At 40.4% G+C, this 16,299-nt stretch overlaps 1 pseudogene; it reads left to right on the forward strand.

Annotated features, from left to right (window-relative positions):
- The first annotated feature begins 14,775 nt into the window (after positions 1–14,775).
- On the forward strand, positions 14,776–15,240 carry LOC113830981 (annotated as a pseudogene).
- The last annotated feature ends 1,059 nt before the right edge of the window (positions 15,241–16,299 follow it).

Here is a 16,299-nt window from a genome sequence, read left to right on the forward strand (position 1 = left end):
GAAATTTCATGAAAAGCATGAAATCCAGGACAGATAAATGGCTACCTCTGGTTTGACCATGGTATGTTCCCCCACAGGTTCAGGTCCCTAGCTTGGTACCCAGTAGTGATGCTGTTGTTATGGAAACAGTGGGACTATGCCAGTTGTAAGGCCAGAGCTTACAGGGCTACAGCTTGGTCCTGTTTCCTGTCGAGCTTTCTGCTTTTTGATCCACTGATGAGTCTGGCGTCTCCTCCACATGCTTCCATCCAGCAAGAACTCTGCTGTACCTTCGAGAAAACAATGAGCTGGTGTAAATCCTTCCTCCCTTTGGCTTCACTGTAAGGTGTTTTATCACAGCAACAAGAACTAACCCAAGTCACGTGTCTGACTTCCTCTATACTTCATGAGGTGGGGGAACATTGATTCTGTTTTCATTTGGTAGAAATGGTACCCGAAATCTAGAAGATTCATACTGAAAGCAGGAATACTACTTTAGCAAAAAATAAAAGAAAAAGAAAAAAAAGGAAGGAAGAAAAAAGAAAAGAAAGAAAGAAGAAAAGAATAAAGAAACATTAAAGTGCCACTGTTACCCTAGTCACACTGGCTGGTACTAGAGGATATAAGCACTACAGCTTTCATTATGTGGTACTACAGGATATAAGTACTCCAACTTTCACTATGTGGTTCTATGGGATATAAGCACTATGGCTTTCACTATGTGGTACTACAAGATATAAGCACTGCAGCTTTCACTATGTGATACTACAGGGCATAAGCCCTGCAGCTTTTACTATATGGTACTATAGGATATAAGCACTATGGCATTCTGCAGGGTCTACTGTGTCTCTGAGCATCAGATTCCTCCTGTCCAGTGAGACCAACAGTAAGACCCATGCATGACAATTGTGAGAATGGGGTGGAGTGATGATGCATTCTCAGGGTAATTGCTGAACAAGGAAGGAGCCCAATAAGCACTAGCATTGATGCCAGCTTTTTTTTTCTTCCACTTAAAGCTACCATCATCACCAGTGTGATTAGAAAACAACAGCAAACCCTGCTGAGTCTCAAGGTTTGATCTGTGGCTCTGACCAGAGAAATCAAAGCAGACACATGACAAAGAGATACTTAGTGAATGAAGAACAGACAGGGTGTGGGGGCTTCAGAAGTATGAGTAGAGAGCCCTGTAGAAGTGATCAGAGTTCACTGCCTGAATCCAAAGCTAGCTGGGAGGGGAGACGAAAGGGGTGGAGAAGGTCAGAAAGAACCAGGTCTCTGGAGGAGTCACACTGACCAGGCACCACAATACAGCAGGGCTATTCAGAAGCAGCTGCAAGGCAGAAGCACAAGCCATAGAAGTACAAGCCATAGAAAGGGCTGGGCCAAGACGCAGACATGACAGCTGGTGATGCTTTTTAAGGTTAATAATTCCTCCAAGGAAAAGGAACTGGGGACAGGGATGAGCCATGTCACTGTGACCATCATTTTTAGATGAAACTGACTGGATATTTTCTCTATGCCAGGATACTTTGTAAGCTTTTTATGTAGTTGTTCTCATTAAACTCTCATCATAACTGCCTCTCTATTTTATAGGCAAACACATTAAAAATCAAAAAAGCTAAAAGTCTTTCCTTGAAGGCATCCGGCTTTGTAAAAATTAATTTTTAATGTCAGCATTCAAAGAAATGAGTCTCACTCACTGCGGTAGTATTCCAGTTTTTAGCCAATCAGTAGTCAGGGATGGGGAGATGGGTTCTGTCAGTGAAGTGCTTGCCTTGCAGACATGTGTGCCTGGGTCCAATTCCAGAATCCTCCTAAGAAAAGCACAACACAGTGGTGGGTGCTTTTAATTTAAGTGCTTGGGAAGTAGAGGCAGAGGGAACCCTGGGACTTGGTAGTCAGTCAGTCCAACTTACTCAGCAAGGCTCAGAGCAGAGAGAGACCCTACCTCAAATCACAAGGTACCTCAAAATACAAGGTAGAAGACACCAGGGTGATGACATCAGAAGCTGACCTGCAGCATCTACAGGGATCTGCACACAAGTTAACACCACTCCCATATATGTACATGAAATGGAATTCAGAGTCTTCACACTTATTTTTTGTTCCCTAAAAAAAGGAAGCATAAGTTTGAAAAAGGAGAAATAAGAAGTTAAGAGACACCTGTAAGCAACAGCTCTGACAGAGGAAGACAGTGGCTTCTGGGGTTGACAGAGAGACTTCCTGAAGCTTTTTGTCCTCTGAACATAGAGAAAAACATTCTCAGGAGAAGGAAATGGAGTTTTAAAAGCACAAAGGTATCAACAGACCAAAAACTACACAAGACAAGTAATCCCCAAGAACCAGTTTCGATGACAGTCTAAATGCAGAACAAGGGGCCAGATTTCATATGCTTAGTTTCAGCAAAGAAATGAACACAACTCTGGATTTGACATCCATGGACAGTGGCTTTTGAAGTTAATTGCTGCCTTTCCCAGCTTGGACAAAACCATTACATTATGCTCTGAAAGGACACCCGTGCTTAGCCTCTTCTTTAAAATGATTTTTGGCTTCTAAGGGGTATGTGTCCTGTGTGGTAAACAACATAGCTCTATAACACTGGCTCCAGTGTCTCACTAGAGACACCACACTGCAGACCATACCAAGGCTCCTTCAGAGCCTGCTCCCCAACCTTCACCATGCCAACTAGCCTAATGCTCATTGATAACTATGCCCACATAGTAAACAGTGTCTCACTGTGTAGCTCTGGCTGCCAGGGATGGAACTCACTATAAACCAGGCTGGCTTACAACACACAGAAATCCACCTGCCTCTGCCTTCCATGTGCTCTGAATAAAAGTCTGTTCCACCATACCCCAAAAGGCCTTATTAGTGATATTAAGAACTGCCTTTTTGAGCCTGAAACATTTATTTAGCCCACTTGAAAGTAAAGAATTACATTCCTTGTGACAGCTACTGCTGCATGACACCAGGGAGATTTATCCTATGTCTACTCTCTGTCCTTCTAATAGGTGGGTGCAGAGAAAGCCATTATGCTACAGGAGAATGGGTACAGGAATAATCTTCTTGCTTCTGTAGTTTATGAGGGAGGTACAAAGAGAAGAAAAAAATAAAACATACAGTGACAATTCTTTTGTGCTTCAAAATAAAGGCAGTGTTGAAAGAAAATCATTTCTGTACTGGGTAAAAAATAATCATTATTGCCAAGGACATTTTTGATGAGAAAATAAAGGAAGATTAAATCATAAATGCTAAGTGAAAGAAGCATAAGTACAAATGGAGTTTTGTGATTTGTAACTCCATTTACATGAAACACCCAAAATAGATACACCCACAGAGAAGAACATAGACAGGTGCCTGGGTCAGAGCTAGGGCTACAGGTAAGAAACTGCTTGTTGAGTGAGGAGCATCACTGTGTAATGATGGGGAAGTTTAGCGAGGGCACAGAAGAGAATTGTATCATGTTATAAACTGCTATATTCTAATAATGAAATTCTACTTGGTGAGATTTATTTCATTATATTACTTAAATTTTAGAAGGAAAAGGAACCAGGTGGTACAGGCCTACAATGTGAACACCAGCAAGGCTAGGGCAGATGGATTGAGGGTTGGAAGGTAAACTAGGCTACATAATGAAGTGTTGTCTAAAATACAGTAGTGGGTGATGTTCCATTCTAGAACACAAGCAAATGGACTTTTCACTTTCCCTCAGACATTTACAGAGCTTCTATAAAAAAAAAAGAACACACCATCTTTGTCACACTTGGGCTTTATTCTGGGAAGGGGGAGGGGGAGTTGTGTTTACATCTTGCTTTCTGTTCTTCACAAAATCACATATAGAAATGTTCCAGGGAAACAACTGAACTACTTTTCCATGGCAGAGACAGGAGGGTAATTAGTTTCCACAGCAGCCTGGGCTACAGAGCTAAGCCACTGCAATTGCAGGGGAAAAAAAAAAAAAAGAAGTAATATTAATTTGGAGGCAGAGCTCAGGTTGCCATTTGTGTTAGCTTGCTTTCTTTGAGCAGTAGACATGGAATATGGGTTAGACATGTGGATTACTGAGGAAGAAATGAAGGCAAAGAAGCAGAACTAGGAGGGGAAAGCTACCAGAAAGCTAAGGACGGCAGACTTAGGCCATCGGAGCTCAGGTCGGAGGATGGTTTCAAAAAAGGGCTGGACAAGCAGGTGAAGAGGTGGAAAGAAGCCACAACAGAAGATTTGTACTAAAGTATGGTCAGCATGACATGATGTTAGATCTAGCACCAGACTGCTGGGCTCTCCAGCCAACTTAGCGCCTAAAACAAGAGACCTAGGTGGCACCATCTCAATATATGTTTTAACATCTATACTGTAGCTCCAGAAGCTATCAGTCTCTGAATCGGAAAGCATGGCTAATTGAAGCCTGATGATGTCTGCCCATTTTATTTGAGGTAATGATTCCTGTAAACTCTTCTCTTAAGTCTTTGAGGGTCATTGCAAGGGAGAACATAGAAGTAAGATAATGTAAGACATGTGACAGGTAGCAACCACACTCAGAATTCTAGCCTTGGAGGAGAAAGTAGAAGCCATGGTTAAGATCTGCAGGTGGCAAGCCAGATCCTGAGCAGAAAGAGGAGAAGCATCAATTGTTAGAAGAACTTTTACAAAGAAATGCATACCCTTGCTTATTGTCTGTCAGGCAGCGGGGCCATTCATAGACCTGTCTGTGCCACACAATTCCCTCAAATGAGCTTCAAACTTGTTGTGAGGAACATATTATAATTTGTACATGGTGCTTTTGTGCATTTGTAGTTTTTTTGTGAAGTTTAAGATAATACTTCTTCACAAATCATGTATGAGATATGTTAGAAAATATACATTGCTATAGAATCAAATAAATCAAATTTTACATAGGAGAAATCAGGTACCTAGAATTGATCTATTTGATTTTGTGAAAGTTAAGTCAGAAAATTATTCACAAGCAATATTGATGGAAATAATCTATATTCTGGGAGACAGGAATTAGTGAAGCTTTTATATGCTGCCCCTAAAGGCTTTAAAATAACATACACAAGAAGCAGTTCTGCACACATATAATATATATATATATATATATATATATATGTTTACATATATAGGACAATTTTAATCATAAGAAAGTCTAAAAGAGGCAAAACTGTACAATAGAATAAAACTGTATCATATCAGAAGAGCTTCACAAAAGAAAATGCTAGTGTATCTATTTGGCAGCAATCAGACAGTAAGTCCTTTTAGAACAAAATGCACTTGGTTGGGGGGGGCGTTGCTGCTGCAATAATTTGCTTAGCAAGACCTAAACAGCCTAAAAGCAAAGTATATCTTAGGGTGTTTCATCTGCATCAAAGAATAGTTTCCTGTTGTCACAGCTCCTGGTTTAAAACCTCAGCTTTTTAGACAAAGCTCCCTTAGAATGGAGCATCGCCCTCTGATGAAGTGTGAGTGCAAGGGAACACAGCTGAGTACAGGCTGCCTGTGAGTCACTGTGACCACCAAGAGAAAGTGTGATCACATGTCTCCTGACTCACACTCCTGGGATCCAGAGGGTGGAAACACCACGTTCCTGGTCAGTGGGCAGTCTAACTATCACATACACAATGAAGCAATCAGAGCAGGTGAGCAGGTGAATATCCCCTTTCAGAGGATAAATTACCTTTTTCCTGGAAAATGATTATTGGCTGACAGTGAGGTAGTAATTTGCCTCCTTCCAGACCATAATAAACAAAAATACAAAGTAGGACGCCATTTTCAATAGCTACGTGGGTGATTGTAATCACCTTTTATTTAGCCTTGAAACCAGTTGCTACCTCATCAGCTATGATATATAATACTTCCTTATTTTTGTTAATGTCTTGTAAAAGAAGAGGGTTTTGTGAGGCTCCGCTTGGCAAACTGTCTGAAGTGTCACCTATTACTGAATTCCACAGAGTTTAAAGTTTCTTTTGCAGAAAACCCATTTTTGTATTTCGCCATACCCTCTTGCTGCCCACATTCAGGAACTAGTCTGAGACAGTTTGTTCTATTACAGAAAGAGAACAAAAGGAATGCATTACATAAGTGAGGCATGATGGAGCTGGCTGGGCCAAGACAATGGCAATGCTCTGGGTGACAGAGATGTTCCTTAGGTGACAATGGCTGTTTTAGTGGGTCACATGATTATATGAAAGCCATCTCCAAGACAGAAGCTGCAACAGAGTTCAGCACTAACTGGAATTCAACAGGATGGGAAATCAAGTGTTGTTTTTAAATGTTGAATCAGGGAATGGGAAGAGGACAGCTGCCATGGAGGCATAGAAATGAGAGGAGACAGAAAGACTGTGGCTGGAAGCAGAGAACAGAGAACCCTGATGCCACAAACTGCACAGGAAACTGGCCAAGCACAGATTGTGAAAACTGATTTTGTACAAAGGGTTCTAACTGCCATGACATTACTCTCTGCTGTTATCAAGCCACCAAAACCAGGAAACAAACAAACAAACAAACAAAAAACCCACTAACAACAACAAATCCTGTTAGAAAAAGAGACTCGGGGACTCATGAGCCTGAGTGTCTCCGATTCCATTAGAGCAGTGAACCAAACTCGGTCTTTAAAAAGCAGTAACTGTCAATATTTAACATGAGGGAATTTCATTTTCCATTAAAAACAAAACAATCAGATGAATGCTTCATTGATGAGAGAAGAGGGAGAGTGAGAGGGTAGAGGAGAGAGAAAGAGAAGTAAGGAAGAGAGAAAGATTAGGCTTGGCTTCCCAATGGCTGCACAGCAACCACTGCCTTCACAAAGGGCCAGGGGTTAAACAGTTCACAGCCTACTCCACACTCCACTGCCTGTCACCAGATCAATCCAATCATTCGCATGGCCTGCCTGCCCTGAGCACTTGATTCAGGAAGCTCCTGCTAGTGCAAGATTTGAAGGATCTATTCGCGACTATATATATATATATATATATATATATATATATATATATATATATTATATATATCCTATATCTCCTGTTGCAGTTAGTTTTTGCCTTACCTAAAACCACTTTGAGTGACTTCCTTAGTTCTGTATGTTGATATTAAATGCAAGTCCTTCTGCGGTATGTAGTGGTTTTTCTCTATTTTGAGGCCAGATGCAGCATCACTCTTGTGAGTCCACACCCTGTGGTAAGTAAATACTTACCAGGACAGAGCTTTGGATTAAGCTCCTGCACTAGATTCCATATAGGCACAGGGAAAATCAAAACGGTGGGACTCATGCTCAGGTCCCCTGTGGGGGTGGGACTAATCAGGAAACAGCTGAGCAGTGTTACTGAGAGGCCACATTTCCAGCAGGCCAGGTCTACTGATAAGGACTCAGAATCACTTAACATCAAGGAATGAATACTTTCTTTCCTGTTATCACTCCACCTGTCCCTTATAAGGAAGTAACTCTAAAATGTGCAATAATATTTGTATTCATGGTTTTTTTCCCCTGTTTTCTTAGGTCTTTATGAGGATTAAATCAACTATTTCTGCTCAGGACTTGATAGCCTTCCTAGTGATGGGACAGAACAAAGGGGGACTCATTCAGAGACTGGAAGTTAGATAAAGCCAGCAAAGATTTTTACATGAAATTGTTATATTTTTTTGTTTTTTGTTTGTTTGTTTGTTTCTTGCTGTTGACACTAGCTAAATATTTCTTTAGAAACAGAATCTGGACATGTAACTCAAGCAAGCCTGAAATGTACCATCCTCCTACCTCATCACTACATCCAGCTTCAGGAAAATCACTTACTTTGCCAGGTGGTGGTGGACACGCCTTTAGTCCAAGCACTCAGGAGGCAGAGGCAGGTGGATCTCTGTGAGTTCGAGACCAGCCTGGTCTACAAGGGCTAGTTCCAGGACAGCCTCCAAAGCCACAGAGAAACCCTATCTCAAAAAAACAAAACAAAACAGAAAAACAAAAATACAAAAACAACAAAACAAAATCACTTACTTGAGTCTTTCAGACTCATTTTCCTCGGACTTTTGATTAGGTTCAGGCCATGAGAGTCATCGGAAACAAGATGGGGCAGGAAGGAGATGGAGAGGGAATTACTCCTTTTCTGTGACCTTCTTGGAACCTCTTAGTAAATGTCAGCCCTCAGATGGCTTTCCTCACATTCTTGTCTCCAGGTTTTCAGGTGCCTAGCTTCCCTTGACACTAGTCTCCAGTGTTTCTCCACAGTTTCAGCACTCTTGACCCTACCGGTATTTTCTGAATCTTCACCTGGGTAAGGGTGTGTGGCTCAGTCGTGGACCACTTGCTCAGCATGGAGGAAACCTTCTATCACTGCACAAAGAATAAGCAACTAAATAACATCACTGTTACTAATAAAAAAATACCTTCTCTTAAATCCTTTGGACTGTCTCTCAACAGGACCCTTCCAGACACATCAGGAATTTGTGTACAAGGGTAGATGGATAAAAAAGACAAAGGGAATTGACAAGTAAAAAAAAAAGATTTCAAATGAGTCTTGCAAAAGATTTTAGATAAGCACAATGCCGAAGATTGGTCTTCAAGGCTTGCTGGCCTCAATCAGATATTGAAGTGGCTGAGTGCTGTGGGCCACTTCTTCTCTGAAGCCTTTCATTTCATATCCAATTAGAAATGTGCCAGTCTGTGATGATGGCAACCTTCAGCATGGTCAGCCTGTCACTTCCCCCTCCCTCACTACAGACACAAATGCCTCCTGATTACTAAGAACCTTATTAGATGCCATTGTTTCCCATGTCACTCAACTCCTCCTAGGCCCTGATCTTTATCAGCTTGCATTCTACTGCGAGGAAAAAAGAAAAAAGAAAATCCCTGGATACCCACATCAGGCTGTATTCAAAACAGTGGTAAAGTGCATCTGGTCTTGTCACTCATAGGCTTTGTTTTCCTGTCTAAGTCTAAGAATAAGTGGCAATCAGTTGCAAAAAGGAGAGGAAGTTTTCCAAAGAGCACACATATGACAGAAGTCACGCATGAGGTAAAGTACAACACAAGTCTGACTGGACTCTCCTGTGGCCTCTATTTAACTTGGTCAATATTTTTTGACCATGACATTCATTGTAATAAATATTAAGTATAGCTACTATCTCTGTCAAGACTATTTAGGCAGATGTCATCCCTTAAAGAGGACATCAGTTCTACAAACTGCCCAAGTCCTCTGCTAGTTAAGATAGGGGGAAGCAAGCAAACAAACTGTATTTGCATCACACACCAAATCTCTATTCCTATAATACTATGCAACATATTTCTGACAGATTCCCATCTCCAAATTATTTAAGTTTCAGAGCAAAATACTTGGTTTAGAAGTGACAATATTTTACCTTTAATAAAATACCATGAATCCTGATAACTGAAAAGAGGCTAAAACAAAACCACACTTCAATTCTCTAAAGGCTTAGGAATTAGTCACTGACTCTTTATTGTTAAGCACAGTACATGGTGTGGAGAGGATGTTCAATTGATGGAATGAAAAGAATGGCTCTGTGGCCCAGTGTCTTGGCAAATTTCACCCTCTGTCATATCAACACTTAGAACAATTACCTGCTTTCAAGGCTCACCTTTGTTTAGGGAAGTCATGCTGGAGTACTGTTCTGACTTTGCAGGCATCTACAGTACCATCAAGGGTTTAGAGAGGATTCCTGTTTGAGCACACAAAGGAGAAGCTCTCATCTACAGAGAGCATAATGGGAGCCTGCCACTAAGGCTTCCTCAAGAGGTACTTACTTCCTTTCAAGACAAAGGTAGACAAAGATGGAAAAGAAGCACTGAAGTGACTGGTGTGAGAAAGCAGAAATATAGCCACAGAGCCTGGCAAAGAAGAAAAGCAGTGGAAAGGGTGGTCTTCAGACAACCTGGCGATGCTTGGATTTGCTTCCACGGACCCTGACCCCTGTAGAATTTAGTCTCCATTCCTGAGACTCTTCCAGTGACATCTCATCTGTGACTGGACCGAGAGCACTGGGACTTAAGCTTCTCTGGCAGTAATTTCATATCCTGTACTGAAAAGTGGAGGTGGACAGATGCAAAGGCCTCAGGGAACAAGGACAAAGGACTACACTTCTAGATCCACATGGTGGAAAGTGGTTCTTTAGAGAGTGATATCTAAAAACTGATGTTGGCAATCTACCTGCTCAAGAATATTAAATGCAGAAAATCAATAAAAGTGAATTAAAAGTATTTTACACTACCCCAGTTTACTGCTTTAAAAAAACTATGTCTTGGATAAATACAATAGAACGGGGCTCATTTGGGGGCTATTTTTAAAATATTACAGAGAAGCAATTTAAATTGTTAAGCTCTACTTAAGAAAAGAATGATGACCAAACACAGAGCTTCATTAGGCAACATCAGAAATCCCAGCAGTGATAAAATTGAGAGTATTTACCAAGCAAAACGACCTTCAGCACATGACAAGCCTTTAGAACAACAAAATGGATTCACAATTTCCAGTCGTGATCCTAAGAATCTATAGAGTGTTCACAACATAAACAACCAATCACAAGCACATTTCTATGGTCTGGGGCAAAAAAGGAATTTGTCCTTTTTGGCCCCCAAGTACTTAAATTTGTGTGATGATATGGCAGAACCCAAGAGCCTCTTCCTGACATAGAAAAAAATGATTACAATTTTAAGACAATGATTGAAACATTAGTGATTCTCCTTTAGCTGACTCAGGTGTTCCTGTATTGGACTTTTACAGACTGCCCTTTGTTACTCTCATAATAAAATGGTGTCAACTTCCACTCTGCATGACTGCCACAGGAGGCAGGCTTCATTGAGCTAAGACCAGGTTTTCCCTTTGCATTTCCAGTGCTGAGGCTTTTAGAAGACTTTTGTTGCATGATGGGGCTGTGTTGTATACTGCCAGTATAAGTACTTCTTCAAGTACTGCTATAACAAAATACCTGACCCAATCAACTTAAGGAACAAATGGAAGGCTTATTCTGGTTCCCAGACTGATGTCCCACTCAAGGCAGGGAAAGCATGGCAGTAAGAACATGAATGGTTGCCCACATTGCTTTCTAATCTGGAAGTAGAGACAGGTGACTATGAGTGCTTTGCTTGTTTTCTTCTTTTCATTAACTCTGAGGCCCAAATCCTTGCCTACCGTCTCTCTCTCTCTCTCTCTCTCTCTCTCTCTCTCTCTCTCTCTCTCTCTCTCTCTCTCTCTCTGTGTGTGTGTGTGTGTTCCTGTTCAACTAAGCTTGTCTCCACCCTCATGCTCACAGGTATATCTACTAATCTTAGGAAAGTTTTTTTACTGTCAGAGTGGGAAAATGGCATTTATACAAAATAAGTAGAGGACCAAAATGGTGGCAAACCATACATAGGCAAGCCTTTTGAAAACTATCAATAGTGGTAAGGTGGAAAGGCATTGGTCTAGACTGTCTCCAGCCAAAGATGGCACTTTCACCATTCCAAACCTAGAAATAATGGCAACAAAGGTGGTCATGTTGCAGGTGTTAAATGGTGAGAATTAAGACAACAAACACAAAACAATGCAAGATGGGTTCATTAGGTACTCAGACATTTATAACTGTCATTTCAGAACCAAAGACAATATCAACATGAACATATTACAGATATCAGATACTGTGCAAACTGTCCTAAAAACTGGTGGTTATTATTGAGCATGCCCCAGTACTCAGGATATGCTCAGGAAAGATAAACATTGATATATCACTGTCTGTTCAATAGATGCATAGAGAAAACACAAAGAACACAAAGACTTAAAAGGTGTACTTCATGGCATAATGCTCATACCCACAAGTGAAAGTGCTTTTATCCTGTTAATGCTTTCTTATAAACAGCTCCTGATTGTAAGAACCAGGTGGTCCTACATGAAAACTCAAATGTGTTATCCTTCTCTTTGTACAAAATGCAATAAAACAAGGCATGGCTGAAACTTATTACTGCAGTCTAGGCAGACTGCTGGAGCCAGCGCTGCCACTAATTCTGTCCTATAGCTTGCAGGAAAGTGAAAAAGAAACACAGAACTTCCAATAAATCAATTTTCTTTACTAGCTTCCTTTATTTATCGTTTGCTGCTACTGTATGTTTTGTGGATCGAGTTAATCATTTTCATGTAAAAATCAATTTCAATATGTGCTTTCAATTCAAAGTAATTGTCAGATACTGTGAAGAAGGAGGGTTCTTGAGAAAGACGTGGAAGTATATATACACTTGTGTAGTTGTGTCCAATGTCCACATCACACCATTCCCAATTTCTCATGGAAGTGTCCAAAAATCTTGTTCTCTATTTTTAGCAACTGCTTAGTTAAGATGTATTACAGACAAGACCAAGTCTATTTCCAATTTAAGCCCCCTGAATATTCTCTCTCTCTCTCTCTCTCTCTCTCTCTCTCTCTCTCTCTCTCTCTCTCTGTCTGTCTGTCTGTCTGTCTGTCTCTCAGTCAGATTCTTGATTAGAATATCTGCTAGAGCAAGAACTGAGACATGGTTTGAATGATGGTGTCCTCACGAGGCTTTTAATAGCATGTTCCCCTACTGACTCCCCCCCCCCGTCTCTCTGTCTCTCTGTCTCTCTGTCTCTGTCTCTCTGTGTCTCTGTCTCTGTCTCTGTCTCTCTCTCTCTCTCTCTCTCTCTCTCTCTCTCTCTCCTGTCCTTCCTTCCTTTCTTCTTTCTGCTTATGGTAGACGTAATCTATCTCTGTTTGCATATACTTAGGCATTCTTGTTACTGGTAAAGCACCAGATTGCTATTAAAAATCACACTAGTGACACAAATTTGGAGCCTATCTGTTCCTCTCTTTTTTAAATACTAACCTACTTTACATTTTAATTACTGGCTCTGCAGAAAATTACATTGAGGACGCCTAACAATTTGAGATGCTGAGGGGATGTCACCATTGCTGCTTTATCCTACACACCAGTTTACCTGCAAAGACCAGCCAAGTGATTCTACCTTTTGAAGAAAGTCCCTTCAAATGTAACTGGACTGAAACTGAGAAGATTCCTGTCACTTCTGAGTTAAGGAAAGCAGCCGAGTTCAGGTAATATTACGATAGATAGATAGATAGATAGATAGATAGATAGATAGATAGATAGATCTATGCAAATAAGCATATCTATGCATTTGCACCCCTAAGTTTCTCTTTCCCATGGTGAGAATTTAATTGATAGAAAGTAAAGAAGTCCACAGAAGCAGCCCTGGGACCTGCTGAATCTGCTGTGAGTTGATCATTCTTCCACTCTCAAACATTGGTCCCAGGCTAAACAAAGGGACTGCCAGTGATAGCACATGCCTCACTTTAAAGAGCACTAAAAGAACTTTCCTCAAGTCTTCTCAACAGCATCTCCCTGCAGTATACTGCACACTTACTCTAGAAACATTGACTTCAAATAAGCCTACCTTGGTTTTATTCTAAGCCATTGTGTTCAATTCAACTAAATATTGTAGACATGCTGTCAAGTGGCAACACAGGTTCCTCCACTGAGAATGAATTAAAAATGAGGACAAATCTAGCTTCCAGACCTGAACATTTTACTCCAAATAAGTTCCATCTTCAAACTGCTCCTGTAATTCTCAATTCTCACTTGCAGACTGTATTAAATGGTAGCTCCATCTAATAGAAAATGCATAGCCTGCAAGTCTACTACATGTAAAATCCAATGAATCAGAATATATAAAAGAAGAACATTTGAAGATCTTTAAGGATCAAAGGCAGAAAACAGTTCAAGGAAAAGTCACAATGTGATGGAACATAAAAGAGATTAGACCAGGCAAGCCATTGGAAGAAAAGAGAAGCTGAGGGCTGAGATGAGAGATAACTGATAATAGAAAGTGAAGGTCAGTCATCTGGGCCAAATGATCCTCTCTTTATCAATTTGGCATTTCCTAAGATCTAATGGTGTTATTGATACTATATAAATTGGAAAAATTATATGACTTTAACATTGATTCATTCTACATCGGCATATGACCTCCGAGGGAAGAGCAATTCCCATTATCAGAGTATTGGCTTGAAAAAATTATATATACATATGTATATGAAATCATATATATGTATGTATCATATCCATCTTCATGAAACAAGTTATTTCATTATTAAAACAAATAAGCAATATATTAACACCAAAATATATTAATAGTATAAAACCTCCAGTTTTCACAACAAAGCAATGTATTTAGCAATCCTAGGCACTCTTGAACAATACTAAACTCCTATTTTTCCAGCTTTTCTCACTGGAGCCCATTCCACATAGAGGGATACTCCCTGGGCCAAGACACACAGGGATAGGTCCTATCCCAAAGGATATGATAAATTCTAATAAACCCCCATGGAAGACCTCTCCCTCCCTGGGGAGCAGAAAGGATATGTGATAGGTAGGGTTTTAGTTGAGGAGGGGTAGTAGGGGAGGAGGGGAGGGAGAGGGAACTAGGATTGACATGTAAAACAATCTTGTTTCTAATTCAAATAAAAAAACTGCAAAAAATCTAAAAAAAAAATATTCACTGTTTCAAAACAAGCAGAGGTAATCCATCAGTTTAACAGATTAAAGAGCATTAAAAATGAAGCAAGCTTCTAAATTCAACTTCAAATCTTTGCAAATCTCAACAACAACAACAACAAAAAAACAACAGTAAAAATAGCATCTTAACTCTATAACTCATGGAAAATAAATGGTAGAAAAGAAAAGTCTAGCACAGTAGGTATGAAAAGTTTCCTAGCTTTTGGCCTTTGGTTCCAGGGAGGCCACAGTGCTGTCTTCTATCATCCCAAATTTGGGCTCCTCTGATACCAGTGACCTCTACCATGCCACCTAAGTTGCTCCCCCAATGAAATCAAAGTTGTGCGCCTGGAGTGCGCTCAAGACAAGGTTGGTGCCACATCTATCTTGGTACCCAAGATAGGTCCCCTGGCTCTGCCTCCAAAAAAAGTTGGTGATGGCATTGCCAAGGCAACCCATGTCTGGAAAGGACTGATTATAGCCAGGTCCAGATGAGGTAGTGTCCTCTGCCTGATCAATAGAGACCTGAAGGAGCAACCAAGACACAGAAAGAGGCAGAAGAACACTAAGCACCGTGGAACATCACTTTTGATGAGATTGTCAGCATTGCCCAGCAGATGTGGCACTGGTGGTTAGCCAGAGAACTTTCTGGAAATATTAAGGAGATCCTGACTACCTAAAACTCTGTAGTCTGCAATGTGAACAACTGCCACCCTTGTGACATCATAAATGACACCAACAGTGGTGCAGTGGAAAGCCCAGCTTGTTAAGGGGCAACAAGAGAAAATATTTCAATAAAACAACATGAGGGATGAAGAGAGGAAAGGAGGGAGAGGAAAGGAGGGAGGAAGGAAGGAAAGAAGGAAGGAAGGAAGGAAGGAAGGAAGGAAGGAAGGAAGGAAGGAAGGAAGGGAGACAGGGGAGGGAGAAAAATGGCTCTAAACGTCAGGCCAGCAAGCAATCCCATCCTTATAGGGAATTTTAAGAAAATACATATGGACAGCTAAATGAAATTGTTAAAATAACAGATATAAAATTATAAATCTGATAATGAAACAGAAAGCATGATAAAGTGCCAAAGAGAGATTCTGCGGCTGTAGAATATAGTAAGAGGGCAAAAATAAAATTCAGTAGGGAGTTTTAATAGCAGACATAGTCATGTAGAAGGTTGGAAGGCAGGATGTGTAAAACCAGTCAGCTCAAGGAAAAAGAAGAAAGAGTGGATGAAGGTGAAAAGGAATATGGGATATGTGTGCAGCAGCTCCTCCAAACACGGGCTCATGCACACACAAGCACACACACACACACACACACACACACACACACATATATATATTATGGGAGTCCCCAAAGAAAACAGAGGGCACTATGTAATTCTCTTTAAAGCAGTATTGTAGGAAAATGTCTCCAATCATTAGAAGCATATGGCTTTTCTTTGAAAATATAAACAAAACAAATCTTCAGCCAGAATAATTATAAATCAAGAGAGAAAATTAAAATTGGAAAGATGAGATAACAGAAGTGATACCATAGAAATAAAATAGATCTTAGGATACATCAACCATCATATGCTAACAACTCAGATAGCCTGGGAGAAACAGACAAATTCCTATCAACATACAACCTATCAACTCTGAATAAAGAATTAAGAGACAATCTGAGCAGACCTGTGGCTAATTAGTAGTTGACTCAATAATAAAAGAAATCCAAGGGTTAGATGGCACTAATATCAACCTTTCTCAACTGTTCCCAAAAGATAAAGTTTATGGAATAGTTCAAAATTTACTTTTACAAAGTAAATTTGTAAATTTGTAAATCAGGGTGCCATC

Source organism: Cricetulus griseus (assembly GCF_003668045.3).
Source record: "Cricetulus griseus strain 17A/GY chromosome 1 unlocalized genomic scaffold, alternate assembly CriGri-PICRH-1.0 chr1_1, whole genome shotgun sequence".
Lineage (NCBI taxonomy): Eukaryota > Metazoa > Chordata > Mammalia > Rodentia > Cricetidae > Cricetulus > Cricetulus griseus.